Below are 15422 nucleotides of genomic sequence, written 5' to 3' on the forward strand. Positions count from 1 at the left end.
ACCTTGTACACGCTCCATAGGTTTTGACCAGCTGATTTGGCCATAAAACACATTGGGCCAAAAAAATTCCAAACAATGTCAATTTTCAGTATTTTGTTTGAAATGCATAAATTATAACGTGAGCGTGCAAAATTTTTTTCATGGTATAAGAGCATATTTTTACTCTCGCGCGAGGGCGAGTGTTTTAAAAGTAATGTACATAGACATAAGCTAGTAAGGATATAAATGAAAGCGGAGTAACTCAAATGCCTACGACCATACCATGTTGAATGCACCGGTTCTCGTCCAATCACCGAAGTTAAGCAAAATTGGGCCTGGTTAGTACTTGGATGGGAGACCGCCTGGGAACACCAGGTATTGTAGGCTTTTATTTAAAGCAAAAGTAATTCTTTTACTTTTATGCGCTAAGAGTTATTGCTGTTTAAAGTTCGGTGATGTCAAAAAGTTAAGCCTAATCGAGCGTGGTGCAAAATTTTTCAATGGGTCAAATTTTGGCCAAAACAAAAGAAAACCGAAAAATTTCTTTTGCAGTATCAATTTTGTGTACAATCAGCTGCTGATAGGTCAAAAATAATGGAGATAACTTTTGGGGTCTTTGAGTTATAGCCTTTTGAATTTCGGTGATGTCAAAAAAATGAGCCCAATCGAGCCTGGTGAATTGCGCGAACGGCCATAACTTGCCCAAAAATTTTAAAATTTCCAAATTTTATTATTTGGATCACAAGATCATAGTCAAATCTTGGGGGACTGAGAAAATGAACCAATTTCATCGGTCCAAAACAAAGTTATAAGCTTTTGAAATCTCGGTGATACCAAAAAGTTAAGCCTAATCGAGCGTGGTGCAAAAAATGAAATTTTCAAAATTTTTTTTTTCTTTCAAAGTTCATTTTTTTCATCTTGTTTCATAAATTTGAGCTCAGGACAATTCCAACGAGCCCAAAACGACGTTTGTAGCTCAAGTGTACGTGGAGTAAACATCAGTTGAAAATTTGGGGGGACCCGAATTTCGGCCATTTTGGACGAAAATCGGCCTAAAAGCTAACTTTTCAGTTAGTGCAATTTTTTTTCTTGCATTTTTCAAGAGAATTGGGCTGCCCTCCGCTGTCGCAGAGTGCATTCAAAGAAAATTTATCAAATAGATTTGAATACTTACCTATTTAATAAGTTTATCACAACAATTAGGCTAAAAGCAACTGACAGTATCCTGGCTGGTATTCAATCATATGCCACTTACAGTGGATGTGCGGCTATCATGCCATAGATGGTCATTCAAGGCACCTTGTACACGCTCCATAGGTTTTGACCAGCTGATTTGGCCATAAAACACATTGGGCCAAAAAAATTCCAAACAATGTCAATTTTCAGTATTTTGTTTGAAATGCATAAATTATAACGTGAGCGTGCAAAATTTTACATGGTATAAGAACATATTTTTACTCTCGCGCGAGGGCGAGTGTTTTAAAAGTAATGTACATAGACATAAGCTAGTAAGGATATAAATGAAAGCGGAGTAACTCAAATGCCTACGACCATACCATGTTGAATGCACCGGTTCTCGTCCGATCACCGAAGTTAAGCAACATTGGGCCTGGTTAGTACTTGGATGGGAGACCGCCTGGGAACACCAGGTGTTGTAGGCTTTTATTTAAAGCAAAAGTAATTCTTTTACTTTTATGCGCTAAGAGTTATTGCTGTTTAAAGTTCGGTGATGTCAAAAAGTTAAGCCTAATCGAGCGTGGTGCAAAAATTTTCAATGGGTCAAATTTTGGCCAAAACAAAAGAAAACCGAAAAATTTCTTTTGCAGTATCAATTTTGTGTACAATCAGCTGCTGATAGGTCAAAAATAATGGAGATAACTTTTGGGGTCTTTGAGTTATAGCCTTTTGAATTTCGGTGATGTCAAAAAAATAAGCCCAATCGAGCCTGGTGAATTGCGCGAACGGCCATAACTTGCCCAAAAATTTTAAAATTTCCGAATTTTATTATTTGGATCACAAGAGCATAATCAAATCTTGGGGGACTGAGAAAATGAACCAATTTCGTCGGTCCAACACAAAGTTATAAGCTTTTGAAATCTCGGTGATACCAAAAAGTTAAGCCTAATCGAGCGTGGTGCAAAAAATGAAATTTTCAAAATTTTTGTTTTTTTTTTCGTTCAAAGTTCATTTTTTTCATCTTGTTTCATAAATTTGAGCTCAGGAAAATTCCAACGAGCCCAAAACGACGTTTGTAGCTCAAGTGTACGTGGAGTAATCATCAGTTGAAAATTTGGGGGGACCCGAATTTCGGCCATTTTGGACGAAAATCGGCCTAAAAGCTAACTTTTCAGTTAGTGCAATTTTTTTTCTTGCATTTTTCAAGAGAATTGGGCTGCCCTCCGCTGTCGCAGAGTGCATTCAAAGAAAATTTATCAAATAGATTTGAATACTTACCTATTTAATAAGTTTATCACAACAATTAGGCTAAAAGCAACTGACAGTATCCTGGCTGGTATTCAATCATATGCCACTTACAGTGGATGTGCGGCTATCATGCCATAGATGGTCATTCAAGGCACCTTGTACACGCTCCATAGGTTTTGACCAGCTGATTTGGCCATAAAACACATTGGGCCAAAAAAATTCCAAACAATGTCAATTTTCAGTATTTTGTTTGAAATGCATAAATTATAACGTGAGCGTGCAAAATTTTACATGGTATATGAACATAATTTTACTCTCGCGCGAGGGCGAGTGTTTTAAAAGTAATGTACATAGACATAAGCTAGTAAGGATATAAATGGAAGCGGAGTAACTCAAATGCCTACGACCATACCATGTTGAATGCACCGGTTCTCGTCCGATCACCGAAGTTAAGCAACATTGGGCCTGGTTAGTACTTGGATGGGAGACCGCCTGGGAACACCAGGTGTTGTAGGCTTTTATTTAAAGCAAAAGTAATTCTTTTACTTTTATGCGCTAAGAGTTATTGCTGTTTAAAGTTCGGTGATGTCAAAAAGTTAAGCCTAATCGAGCGTGGTGCAAAAATTTTCAATGGGTCAAAATTTGGCCAAAACAAAAGAAAACCGAAAAATTTCTTTTGCAGTATCAATTTTGTGTACAATCAGCTGCTGATAGATCAAAAATAATGGAGATAACTTTTGGGGTCTTTGAGTTATAGCCTTTTGAATTTCGGTGATGTCAAAAAAATAAGCCCAATCGAGCCTGGTGAATTGCGCGAACGGCCATAACTTGCCCAAAAATTTTAAAATTTCCAAATTTCATTATTTGGATCACAAGATCATAGTCAAATCTTGGGGGACTGAGAATATGAACCAATGTCGTCGGTCCAACACAAAGTTATAAGCTTTTGAATTCTCGGTGATACCAAAAAGTTAAGCCTAATCGAGCGTGGTGCAAAAAATGAAATTTTCAAAATTTTTGTTTTTTTTTCGTTCAAAGTTCAATTTTTTCATCTTGTTTCACAAATTTGAGCTCAGGACAATTCCAACGAGCCCAAAACGACGTTTGTAGCTCAAGTGTACGTGGAGTAATCATCAGTTGAAAATTTGGGGGGACCCGAATTTCGGCCATTTTGGACGAAAATCGGCCTAAAAGCTAACTTTTACGTTAGTGCAATTTCTTTTCTTTGATTTTTCAAGAGAATTGGGCTGCCTTCCGCTGTCGCAGAGTGCATTCAAAGAAAATTTATCAAATAGATTTGAATACTTACCTATTTAATAAGTTTATCACAACAATTAGGCTAAAAGCAACTGACAGTATCCTGGCTGGTATTCAATCATATGCCACTTACAGTGGATGTGCGGCTATCATGCCATAGATGGTCATTCAAGGCACCTTGTACACGCTCCATAGGTTTTGACCAGCTGATTTGGCCATAAAACACATTGGGCCAAAAAAATTCCAAACAATGTCAATTTTCAGTATTTTGTTTGAAATGCATAAATTATAACGTGAGCGTGCAAAATTTTACATGGTATATGAACATAATTTTACTCTCGCGCGAGGGCGAGTGTTTTAAAAGTAATGTACATAGACATAAGCTAGTAAGGATATAAATGGAAGCGGAGTAACTCAAATGCCTACGACCATACCATGTTGAATGCACCGGTTCTCGTCCGATCACCGAAGTTAAGCAACATTGGGCCTGGTTAGTACTTGGATGGGAGACCGCCTGGGAACACCAGGTGTTGTAGGCTTTTATTTAAAGCAAAAGTAATTCTTTTACTTTTATGCGCTAAGAGTTATTGCTGTTTAAAGTTCGGTGATGTCAAAAAGTTAAGCCTAATCGAGCGTGGTGCAAAAATTTTCAATGGGTCAAAATTTGGCCAAAACAAAAGAAAACCGAAAAATTTCTTTTGCAGTATCAATTTTGTGTACAATCAGCTGCTGATAGATCAAAAATAATGGAGATAACTTTTGGGGTCTTTGAGTTATAGCCTTTTGAATTTCGGTGATGTCAAAAAAATAAGCCCAATCGAGCCTGGTGAATTGCGCGAACGGCCATAACTTGCCCAAAAATTTTAAAATTTCCAAATTTCATTATTTGGATCACAAGATCATAGTCAAATCTTGGGGGACTGAGAATATGAACCAATGTCGTCGGTCCAACACAAAGTTATAAGCTTTTGAATTCTCGGTGATACCAAAAAGTTAAGCCTAATCGAGCGTGGTGCAAAAAATGAAATTTTCAAAATTTTTGTTTTTTTTTTCGTTCAAAGTTCAATTTTTTCATCTTGTTTCACAAATTTGAGCTCAGGACAATTCCAACGAGCCCAAAACGACGTTTGTAGCTCAAGTGTACGTGGAGTAATCATCAGTTGAAAATTTGGGGGGACCCGAATTTCGGCCATTTTGGACGAAAATCGGCCTAAAAGCTAACTTTTACGTTAGTGCAATTTCTTTTCTTTGATTTTTCAAGAGAATTGGGCTGCCTTCCGCTGTCGCAGAGTGCATTCAAAGAAAACTTATCAAATAGATTTGAATACTTACCTATTTAATAAGTTCATCACAACAATTAGGCTAAAAGCAACTGACAGTATCCTGGCTGGTATTCAATCATATGCCACTTACAGTGGATGTGCGGCTATCATGCCATAGATGGTCATTCAAGGCACCTTGTACACGCTCCATAGATTTTGACCAGCTGATTTGGCCATAAAACACATTGGGCCAAAAAAATTCCAAACAATGTCAATTTTCAGTATTTTGTTTGAAATGCATAAATTATAACGTGAGCGTGCAAAATTTTACATGGTATAAGAGCATATTTTTACTCTCGCGCGAGGGCGACTGTTTTAAAAGTAATGTACATAGACATAAGCTAGTAAGGATATAAATGAAAGCGGAGTAACTCAAATGCCTACGACCATACCATGTTGAATGCACCGGTTCTCGTCCGATCACCGAAGTTAAGCAACATTGGGCCTGGTTAGTACTTGGATGGGAGACCGCCTGGGAACACCAGGTGTTGTAGGCTTTTATTTAAAGCAAAAGTAATTCTTTTACTTTTATGCGCTAAGAGTTATTGCTGTTTAAAATTCGGTGATGTCAAAAAATTAAGCCTAATCGAGCGTGGTGCAAAAATTTTCAATGGGTCAAAATTTTGGCCAAAACAAAAGAAAACCGAAAAATTTCTTCTGCAGTATCAATTTTGTGTACAATCAGCTGCTGATAGGTCAAAAATAATGGAGATAACTTTTGGGGTCTTTGAGTTATAGCCTTTTGAATTTCGGTGATGTCAAAAAAATAAGCCCAATCGAGCCTGGTGAATTGCGCGAACGGCCATAACTTGCCCAAAAATTTTCAAATTTCCAAATTTTGTTATTTGGATCACAAGATCATAGTCAAATCTTGGGGGACTGAGAAAATGAACCAATTTCGTCGGTCCAACACAAAGTTATAAGCTTTTGAAATCTCGGTGATACAAAAAGTTAAGCCTAATCGAGCGTGGTGCAAAAAATGAAATTTTCAAAATTTTTGTTTTTTTTTCGTTCAAAGTTCATTTTTTTCATCTCATTTCATAAATTTGAGCTCAGGACAATTCCAACGAGCCAAAAACGACGTTTGTAGCTCAAGTGTACGTGGAGTAATCATCAGTTGAAAATTTGGGGGGACCCGAATTTCGGCCATTTTGGACGAAAATCGGCCTAAAAGCTAACTTGTTAGTGCAATTTTTTTCTTGCATTTTTCAAGAGAATTGGGCTGCTCTCCGCTGTCGCAGAGTGCATTCAAAGAAATTTTATCAAACAGATTTGAATACTTACCTATTTAATAAATTTATCACAACAATTAGGCTAAAAGCAACTGACAGTATCCTGGCTGGTATTCAATCGTATGCCACTTACAGTGGATGTGCGGCTATCATGCCATAGATGGTCATTCAAGGCACCTTGTACACGCTCCATAGGTTTTGACCAGCTGATTTGGCCATAAAACACATTGGGCCAAAAAAATTCCAAACAATGTCAATTTTCAGTATTTTGTTTGAAATGCATAAATTATAACGTGAGCGTGCAAAATTTTACATGGTATAAGAACATATTTTTACTCTCGCGCGAGGGCGAGTGTTTTAAAAGTAATGTACATAGACATAAGCTAGTAAGGATATAAATTAAAGCGGAGTAACTCAAATGCCTACGACCATACCATGTTGAATGCACCGGTTCTCGTCCGATCACCGAAGTTAAGCAACATTGGGCCTGGTTAGTACTTGGATGGGAGACCGCCTGGGAACACCAGGTGTTGTAGGCTTTGATTTAAAGCAAAAGTAATTCTTTTAATTTTATGCGCTAAGAGTTATTGCTGTTTAAAGTTCGGTGATGTCAAAAAGTTAAGCCTAATCGAGCGTGGTGCAAAAATTTTCAATGGGTCAAATTTTGGCCAAAACAAAAGAAAACCGAAAAATTTCTTTTGCAGTATCAATTTTGTGTATAATCAGCTGCTGATAGGTCAAAAATAATGGAGATAACTTTTGGGGTCTTTGAGTTATAGCCTTTTGAATTTCGGTGATGTCAAAAAAATAAGCCCAATCGAGCCTGGTGAATTGCGCGAACGGCCATAACTTGCCCAAAACTTTTAAAAATTCCAAATTTTATTATTTGGATCACAAGATCATAGTCAAATCTTGGGGGACTGAGAAAATGAACCAATTTCGTGGGTCCAACACAAAGTTATAAGCTTTTGAAATCTCGGTGATACCAAAAAGTTAAGCCTAATCGAGCGTGGTGCAAAAAATGAAATTTTCAAAATTTTTGTTTTTTTTTCCGTTCAAAGTTCATTTTTTCATCTCGTTTCATAAATTTGAGCTCAGGACAATTCCAACGAGCCCAAAACGACGTTTGTAGCTCAAGTGTACGTGGAGTAATCATCAGTTGAAATTTTGGGGGGACCCGAATTTCGGCCATTTTGGACGAAAATCGGCCTAAAAGCTAACTTTTAAGTTAGTGCAATTTCTTTTCTTGCATTTTTCAAGAGAATTGGGCTGCCCTCCGCTGTCGCAGAGTGCATTCAAAGAAAACTTATCAAATAGATTTGAATACTTACCTATTTAATAAGTTTATCACAACAATTACGCAAAAAGCGACTGACAGTATCCTGGCTGGTATTCAATCATATGCCACTTACAGTGGATGTGCGGCTATCATGCCATAGATGGTCATTCAAGGCACCTTGTACACGCTCCATAGGTTTTGACCAGCTGATTTGGCCATAAAACACATTGGGCCAAAAAAGTTCCAAACAATGTCAATTTTCAGTATTTTGTTTGAAATGCATAAATTATAACGTGAGCGTGCAAAATTTTACATGGTATGAGAGCATATTTTTACTCTCGCGCGAGGGCGAGTGTTTTAAAAGTAATGTACATAGACATAAGCTAGTAAGGATATAAATGAAAGCGGAGTAACTCAAATGCCTACGACCATACCATGTTGAATGCACCGGTTCTCGTCCGATCACCGAAGTTAAGCAACATTGGGCCTGGTTAGTACTTGGATGGGAGACCGCCTGGGAACACCAGGTGTTGTAGGCTTTTATTTAAAGCAAAAGTAATTCTTTTACTTTTATGCGCTAAGAGTTATTGCTGTTTAAAGTTCGGTGATGTCAAAAAGTTAAACCTAATCGAGCGTGGTGCAAAAATTTTCAATGGGTCAAATTTTGGCCAAAACAAAAGAAAACCGAAAAATTTCTTTTGCAGTATCAATTTTGTGTACAATCAGATGCTGATAGGTCAAAAATAATGGATATAATTTTTGGGGTCTTTGAGTTATAGCCTTTTGAATTTCGGTGATGTCAAAAAAATAAGCCCAATCGAGCCTGGTGAATTGCGCGAACGGCCATAACTTGCCCAAAAAATTTAAAATTTCCAAATTTTATTAATATTCGGATCACAAGATCATAGTCAAATCTTGGGGGACTGAGAAAATGAACCAATTTCGTCGGTCCAACACAAAGTTATAAGCTTTTGAAATATCGGTGATACCAAAAAGTTAAGCCTAATCGAGCGTGGTGCAAAAAATGAAATTTTCAAAATTTTTGTTTTTTTTTTCTTTCAAAGTTCATTTTTTTCATCTCGTTTCATAAATTTGAGCTCAGGACAATTCCAACGAGCCCAAAACGACGTTTGTAGCTCAAGTGTACGTGGAGTAATCATCAGTTGAAAATTTGGGGGGACCCAAATTTCGGCCATTTTGGACGAAAATCGGCCTAAAAGCTAACTTTTAGTAAGTGCAATTTTTTTTCTTGCATTTTTCAAGAGAATTGGGCTGCCCTCCGCTGTCGCAGAGTGCATTCAAAGAAAACTTATCAAATAGATTTGAATACTTACCTATTTAATAAGTTTATCACAACAATTAGGCTAAAAGCAACTGACAGTATCCTGGCTGGTATTCAATCATATGCCACTTACAGTGGATGTGCGGCTATCATGCCATAGATGGTCATTCAAGGCACCTTGTACACGCTCCATAGGTTTTGAGCAGCTGATTTGGCCATAAAACACATTGGGCCAAAAAAATTCCAAACAATGTCAATTTTCAGTATTTTGTTTGGAATGCATAAATTATAACGTGAGCGTGCAAAATTTTACATGGTATAAGAAAATATTTTTACTCTCGCGCGAGGGCGAGTGTTTTAAAAGTAATGTACATAGACATAAGCTAGTAAGGATATAAATGAAAGCGGAGTAACTCAAATGCCTACGACCATACCATGTTGAATGCACCGGTTCTCGTCCGATCGCCGAAGTTAAGCAACATTGGGCCTGGTTAGTACTTGGATGGGAGACCGCCTGGGAACACCAGGTGTTGTAGGCTTTTATTTAAAGCAAAAGTAATTCTTTTACTTTTATGCGCTAAGAGTTATTGCTGTTTAAAGTTCGGTGATGTCAAAAAGTTAAGCCTAATCGAGCGTGGTGCCAAAATTTTCAATGGGTCAAATTTTGGCCAAAAAAAAAGAAAACCGAAAAATTTCTTTTGCAGTATCAATTTTGTGTACAATCAGCTGCTGATAGGTCAAAAATAATGGAGATAACTTTTGGGGTCTTTGAGTTATAGCCTTTTGAATTTCGGTGATGTCAAAAAAATAAGCCCAATCGAGCCTGGTGAATTGCGCGAACGGCCATAACTTGCCCAAAAATTTTAAAATTTCCAAATTTTATTATTTGGATCACAAGATCATAGTCAAATCTTGGGGGACTGAGAAAATGAACCAATTTCGTCGGTCCGACACAAAGTTATAAGCTTTTGAAATCTCGGTGATACCAAAAAGTTAAGCCTAATCGAGCGTGGTGCAAAAAATGAAATTTTCAAAATTTTAGTTTTTTTTTCATCCAAAGTTCCTTTTTTTCATCTTGTTTCATAAATTTGAGCTCAGTACAATTCCAACGAGCCCAAAACGACGTTTGTAGCTCAAGTGTACGTGGAGTAATCATCAGTTGAAAATTTGGGGGGACCCGAATTTCGGCCATTTTGGACGAAAATCGGCCTAAAAGCTAACTTTTAGTTAGTGCAATTTTTTTTCTTGCATTTTTCAAGAGAATTGGGCTGCCCTCCGCTGTCGCAGAGTGAATTCAAAGAAAACTTATCAAATAGATTTGAATACTTACCTATTTAATAAGTTTATCACAACAATTAGGCTAAAAGCAACTGACAGTATCCTGGCTGGTATTCAATCATATGCCACTTACAGTGGATGTGCGGCTACCATGCCATAGATGGTCATTCAAGGCACCTTGTACACGCTCCATAGGTTTTGACCAGCTGATTTGGCCATAAAACACATTGGGCCAAAAAAATTCCAAACAATGTCAATTTTCAGTATTTTGTTTGAAATGCATAAATTATAACGTGAGCGTGCAAAATTTTACATGGTATAAGAACATATTTTTACTCTCGCGCGAGGGCGAGTGTTTTAAAAGTAATGTACATAGACATAAGCTAGTAAGGATATAAATGAAAGCGGAGTAACTCAAATGCCTACGACCATACCATGTTGAATGCACCGGTTCTCGTCCGATCACCGAAGTTAAGCAACATTGGGCCTGGTTAGTACTTGGATGGGAGACCGCCTGGGAACACCAGGTGTTGTAGGCTTTTATTTAAAGCAAAAGTAATTCTTTCACTTTTATGCGCTAAGAGTTATTGCTGTTTAAAGTTCGGTGATGTCAAAAAGTTAAGCCTAATCGAGCGTGGTGCCAAAATTTTCAATGGGTCAAATTTTGGCCAAAACAAAAGAAAACCGAAAAATTTCTTTTGCAGTATCAATTTTGTGTACAATCAGCTGCTGATAGGTCAAAAATAATGGAGATAACTTTTGGGGTCTTTGAGTTATAGCCTTTTGAATTTCGGTGATGTCAAAAAAATAAGCCCAATCGAGCCTGGTGAATTGCGCGAACGGCCATAACTTGCCCAAAAATTTTAAAATTTCCAAATTTTATTATTTGGATCACAAGATCAAAGTCAAATCTTGGGGGACTGAAAAAATGAACCAATTTCGTCGGTCCAACACAAAGTTATAAGCTTTTGAAATCTCGGTGATACCAAAAAGTTAAGCCTAATCGAGCGTGGTGCAAAAAATGAAATTTTCAAAATTTTTGTTTTTTTTTCCATCAAAGTTCCTTTTTTTCATCTTGTTTCATAAATTTGAGCTCAGTGCAATTCCAACGATCCCAAAACGACGTTTGTAGCTCAAGTGTACGTGGAGTAATCATCAGTTGAAAAATTGGGGGGACCCGAATTTCGGCCATTTTGGACGAAAATCGGCCTAAAAGCTAACTTTTAGTTAGTGCAATTTTTTTTCTTGCATTTTTCAAGAGAATTGGGCTGCCCTCCGCTGTCGCAGAGTGCATTCAAAGAAAACTTATCAAATAGATTTGAATACTTACCTATTTAATAAGTTTATCACAACAATTAGGCTAAAAGCAACTGACAGTATCCTGGCTGGTATTCAAGCATATGCCACTTACAGTGGATGTGCGGCTATCATGCCATAGATGGTCATTCAAGGCACCTTGTACACGCTCCATAGGTTTTGACCAGCTGATTTGGCCATAAAACACATTGGGCCAAAAAAATTCCAAACAATGTCAATTTTCAGTATTTTGTTTGAAATGCATAAATTATAACGTGAGCGTGCAAAACTTTACATGGTATAAGAACATATTTTTACTCTCGCGCGAGGGCGAGTGTTTTAAAAGTAATGTACATAGACATAAGCTAGTAAGGATATAAATGAAAGCGGAGTAACTCAAATGCCTACGACCATACCATGTTGAATGCACCGGTTCTCGTCCGATCACCGAAGTTAAGCAACATTGGGCCTCGTTAGTACTTGGATGGGAGACCGCCTGGGAACACCAGGTGTTGTAGGCTTTTATTTAAAGCAAAAGTAATTCTTTCACTTTTATGCGCTAAGAGTTATTGCTGTTTAAAGTTCGGTGATGTCAAAAAGTTAAGCCTAATCGAGCGTGGTGCCAAAATTTTCAATGGGTCAAATTTTGGCCAAAACAAAAGAAAACCGAAAAATTTCTTTTGCAGTATCAATTTTGTGTACAATGAGCTGCTGATAGGTCAAAAATAATGGAGATAAATTTTGGGGTCTTTGAGTTATAGCCTTTTGAATTTCGGTGATGTCAAAAAAATAAGCCCAATCGAGCCTGGTGAATTGCGCGAACGGCCATAACTTGCCCAAAAATTTTAAAATTTCCAAATTTTATTATTTGGATCACAAGATCATAGTCAAATCTTGGGGGACTGAGAAAAAGAATCAATTTCGTCGGTCCAACACAAAGTTATAAGCTTTTGAAATCTCGGTGATACCAAAAAGTTAAGCCTAATCGAGCGTGGTGCAAAAAATGAAATTTTCAAAACTTTTGTTTTTTTTTTCGTTCAAATTTCATTTTTTTCAATTTGTTTCATAAATTTGAGCTCAGGACAATTCCAACGGGCCAAAAACGACGTTTGCAGCTCAAATGTACGTGGAGTAATCATCAGTTGAAAATTTGGGGGGACCCGAATTTCGGCCATTTTGGACGAAAATCGGCCTAAAAGCTAACTTTTAGTTAGTGCAATTTTTTTTCTTGCATTTTTCAAGAGAATTGGGCTGCCCTCCGCTGTCGCAGAGTGCATTCAAAGAAAACGTATCAAATAGATTTGAATACTTACCTATTTAATAAGTTTATCACAACAATTAGGCTAAAAGCAACTGACAGTATCCTGGCTGGTATTCAATCATATGCCACTTACAGTGGATGTGCGGCTATCATGCCATAGATGGTCATTCAAGGCACCTTGTACACGCTCCATAGGTTTTGACCAGCTGATTTGGCCATAAAACACATTGGGCCAAAAAAATTCCAAACAATGTCAATTTTCAGTATTTTGTTTGAAATGCATAAATTATAACGTGAGCGTGCAAAATTTTACATGGTATTAGAACATATTTTTACTCTCGTGCGAGGGCGAGTGTTTTAAAAGTAATGTACATAGACATAAGCTAGTAAGGATATAAATGAAAGCGGAGTAACTCAAATGCCTACGACCATACCATGTTGAATGCACCGGTTCTCGTCCGATCACCGAAGTTAAGCAACATTGGGCCTGGTTAGTACTTGGATGGGAGACCGCCTGGGAACACCAGGTGTTGTAGGCTTTTATTTAAAGCAAAAGTAATTCTTTTACTTTTATGCGCTAAGAGTTATTGCTGTTTAAAGTTCGGTGATGTCAAAAAGTTAAGCCTAATCGAGCGTGGTGCCAAAATTTTCAATGGGTCAAATTTTGGCCAAAACAAAAGAAAACCGAAAAATTTCTTTTGCAGTATCAATTTTGTTTACAATCAGCTGCATATAGGTCAAAAATAATGGAGATAAGTTTTGGGGTCTTTGAGTTATAGCCTTTTGAATTTCGGTGATGTCAAAAAAATAAGCCCAATCGAGCCTGGTGAATTGCGCGAACGGCCATAACTTGCCCAAAAATTTTAAAATTTCCAAATTTTATTATTTGGATCACAAGATCATAGTCAAATCTTGGGGGACTTAGAAAATGAACCAATTTCGTCGGTCCAACACAAAGTTATAAGCTTTTGAAATCTCGGTGATACCAAAAAGTTAAGCCTAATCGAGCGTGGTGCAAAAAATGAAATTTTCAAAATTTTTGTTTTTTTTTCGTTCAAAGTTCATTTTTTTCATCTTGTTTCATAAATTTGAGCTCAGGACAATTCCAACGAGCCCAAAACGACGTTTGTAGCTCAAGTTTACGTGGAGTAATCATCAGTTGAAAATTTGGGGGGACCCGAATTTCGGCCATTTTGGACGAAAATCGGCCTAAAAGCTAACTTTTAAGTTAGTGCAATTTCTTTTCTTGCATTTTTCAAGAGAATTGGGCTGCCCTCCGCTGTCGCAGAGTGCATTCAAAGAAAACTTATCAAATAGATTTGAATACTTACCTATTTAATAAGTTTATCACAACAATTAGGCTAAAAGCAACTGACAGTATCCTGGCTGGTATTCAATCATATGCCACTTACAGTGGATGTGCGGTTATCATGCCATAGATGGTCATTAAAGGCACCTTGTACACGCTCCATAGGTTTTGACCGGCTGATTTGGCCATAAAACACATTGGGCTAAAAAAAATCCAAACAATGTCAATTTTCAGTATTTTGTTTGAAATGCATAAATTATAACGTGAGCGTGCAAAATTTTACATGGTATAAGAGCATATTTTTACTCTCGCGCGAGGGCGAGTGTTTTAAAAGTAATGTACATAGACATAAGCTAGTAAGGATATAAATGAAAGCGGAGTAACTCAAATGCCTACGACCATACCATGTTGAATGCACCGGTTCTCGTCCGATCACCGAAGTTAAGCAACATTGGGCCTGGTTAGTACTTGTATGGGAGACCGCCTGGGACACCAGGTGTTGTAGGCTTTTATTTAAAGCAAAAATAAATCTTTTACTTTTATGCGCTAAGAGTTATTGCTGTTTAAAGTTCGGTGATGTCAAAAAGTTAAGCCTAATCGAGCGTGGTGCAAAAATTTTCAATGGGTCAATTTTTGGCCAAAACAAAAGAAAACCGAAAAATTTCTTTTGAAGTATCAATTTTGTGTACAATCAGCTGCTGATAGGTCAAAAATAATGGAGATAACTTTTGGGGTCTTTGAGTTATAGCCTTTTTAATTTCGGTGATGTCAAAAAAATAAGCCCAATCGAGCCTGGTGAATTGCGCGAAAGGCCATAACTTGCCCAAAAATTTTAAAATTTCCAAATTTTATTATTTGGATCACAAGATCATAGTCAAATCTTGGGGGACTGAGAAAATGAACCAATTTCGTCGGTCCAACACAAAGTTATAAGCTTTTGAAATCTCGGTGATACCAAAAAGTTAAGCCTAATCGAGCGTGGTGCAAAAAATGAAATTTTCAAATTTTTTTTTTTTTTTCGTTCAAAGTTCAGTTTTTTCATCTTGTTTCATAAGTTTGAGCTCAGGACAATTCCAACGAGCCCAAAACGACGTTTGTAGCTCAAGTGTACGTGGAGTAATCATCAGTTGAAAGTTTGGGGGGACCCGAATTTCGGCCATTTTGGACGAAAATCGGCCTAAAAGCTAACTTTTACGTTAGTGCAATTTTTTTTCTTGCATTTTTCAAGAGAATTGGGCTGCCCTCCGCTGTCGCAGAGTGTATTCAAAGAAAACTTCTCAAATAGATTTGAATACTTACCTATTTAATAAGTTTATCACAACAATTAGGCTAAAAGCAACTGACAGTATCCTGGCTGGTATTCAATCATATGCCACTTACAGTGGATGTGCGGCTATCATGCCATAGATGGTCATTCAAGGCACCTTGTACACGCTCCATAGGTTTTGACCAGCTGATTTGGCCATAAATGTCAATTTTCAGTATTTTGTTTGAAATGCATAA

General features: G+C 37.3%; 12 non-coding genes across 12 annotated transcripts; all 12 read left to right on the top strand.

Annotated features, from left to right (window-relative positions):
• Window positions 1-247: 247 nt before the first annotated feature.
• LOC134849230 (5S ribosomal RNA) lies at window positions 248-366 on the top strand. The gene has a single exon (XR_010163267.1). It is a non-coding gene; the product is annotated as a 5S ribosomal RNA (ribosomal RNA).
• Window positions 367-1521: 1155 nt separating this feature from the next.
• LOC134849885 (5S ribosomal RNA) lies at window positions 1522-1640 on the top strand. Its single transcript, XR_010163872.1, has one exon. It is a non-coding gene; the product is annotated as a 5S ribosomal RNA (ribosomal RNA).
• Window positions 1641-2801: 1161 nt separating this feature from the next.
• LOC134849887 (5S ribosomal RNA) lies at window positions 2802-2920 on the top strand. Its single transcript, XR_010163874.1, has one exon. It is a non-coding gene; the product is annotated as a 5S ribosomal RNA (ribosomal RNA).
• Window positions 2921-4080: 1160 nt separating this feature from the next.
• Window positions 4081-4199, top strand: LOC134849888 (5S ribosomal RNA). The gene has a single exon (XR_010163875.1). It is a non-coding gene; the product is annotated as a 5S ribosomal RNA (ribosomal RNA).
• Window positions 4200-5360: 1161 nt separating this feature from the next.
• Window positions 5361-5479, top strand: LOC134849889 (5S ribosomal RNA). The gene has a single exon (XR_010163876.1). It is a non-coding gene; the product is annotated as a 5S ribosomal RNA (ribosomal RNA).
• Window positions 5480-6634: 1155 nt separating this feature from the next.
• On the top strand, window positions 6635-6753 carry LOC134849890 (5S ribosomal RNA). The gene has a single exon (XR_010163877.1). It is a non-coding gene; the product is annotated as a 5S ribosomal RNA (ribosomal RNA).
• A 1160-nt stretch (window positions 6754-7913) lies between these two features.
• Window positions 7914-8032, top strand: LOC134849891 (5S ribosomal RNA). Its single transcript, XR_010163878.1, has one exon. It is a non-coding gene; the product is annotated as a 5S ribosomal RNA (ribosomal RNA).
• Window positions 8033-9195: 1163 nt separating this feature from the next.
• Window positions 9196-9314, top strand: LOC134848949 (5S ribosomal RNA). The gene has a single exon (XR_010162998.1). It is a non-coding gene; the product is annotated as a 5S ribosomal RNA (ribosomal RNA).
• Window positions 9315-10473: 1159 nt separating this feature from the next.
• LOC134849892 (5S ribosomal RNA) lies at window positions 10474-10592 on the top strand. The gene has a single exon (XR_010163879.1). It is a non-coding gene; the product is annotated as a 5S ribosomal RNA (ribosomal RNA).
• A 1159-nt stretch (window positions 10593-11751) lies between these two features.
• Window positions 11752-11870, top strand: LOC134849153 (5S ribosomal RNA). The gene has a single exon (XR_010163192.1). It is a non-coding gene; the product is annotated as a 5S ribosomal RNA (ribosomal RNA).
• A 1160-nt stretch (window positions 11871-13030) lies between these two features.
• On the top strand, window positions 13031-13149 carry LOC134849893 (5S ribosomal RNA). Its single transcript, XR_010163880.1, has one exon. It is a non-coding gene; the product is annotated as a 5S ribosomal RNA (ribosomal RNA).
• A 1160-nt stretch (window positions 13150-14309) lies between these two features.
• On the top strand, window positions 14310-14427 carry LOC134849202 (5S ribosomal RNA). Its single transcript, XR_010163240.1, has one exon. It is a non-coding gene; the product is annotated as a 5S ribosomal RNA (ribosomal RNA).
• The last annotated feature ends 995 nt before the right edge of the window (window positions 14428-15422 follow it).

Source organism: Symsagittifera roscoffensis, chromosome 6 (assembly GCF_963678635.1).
Source record: "Symsagittifera roscoffensis chromosome 6, txSymRosc1.1, whole genome shotgun sequence".
Lineage (NCBI taxonomy): Eukaryota > Metazoa > Xenacoelomorpha > Acoela > Convolutidae > Symsagittifera > Symsagittifera roscoffensis.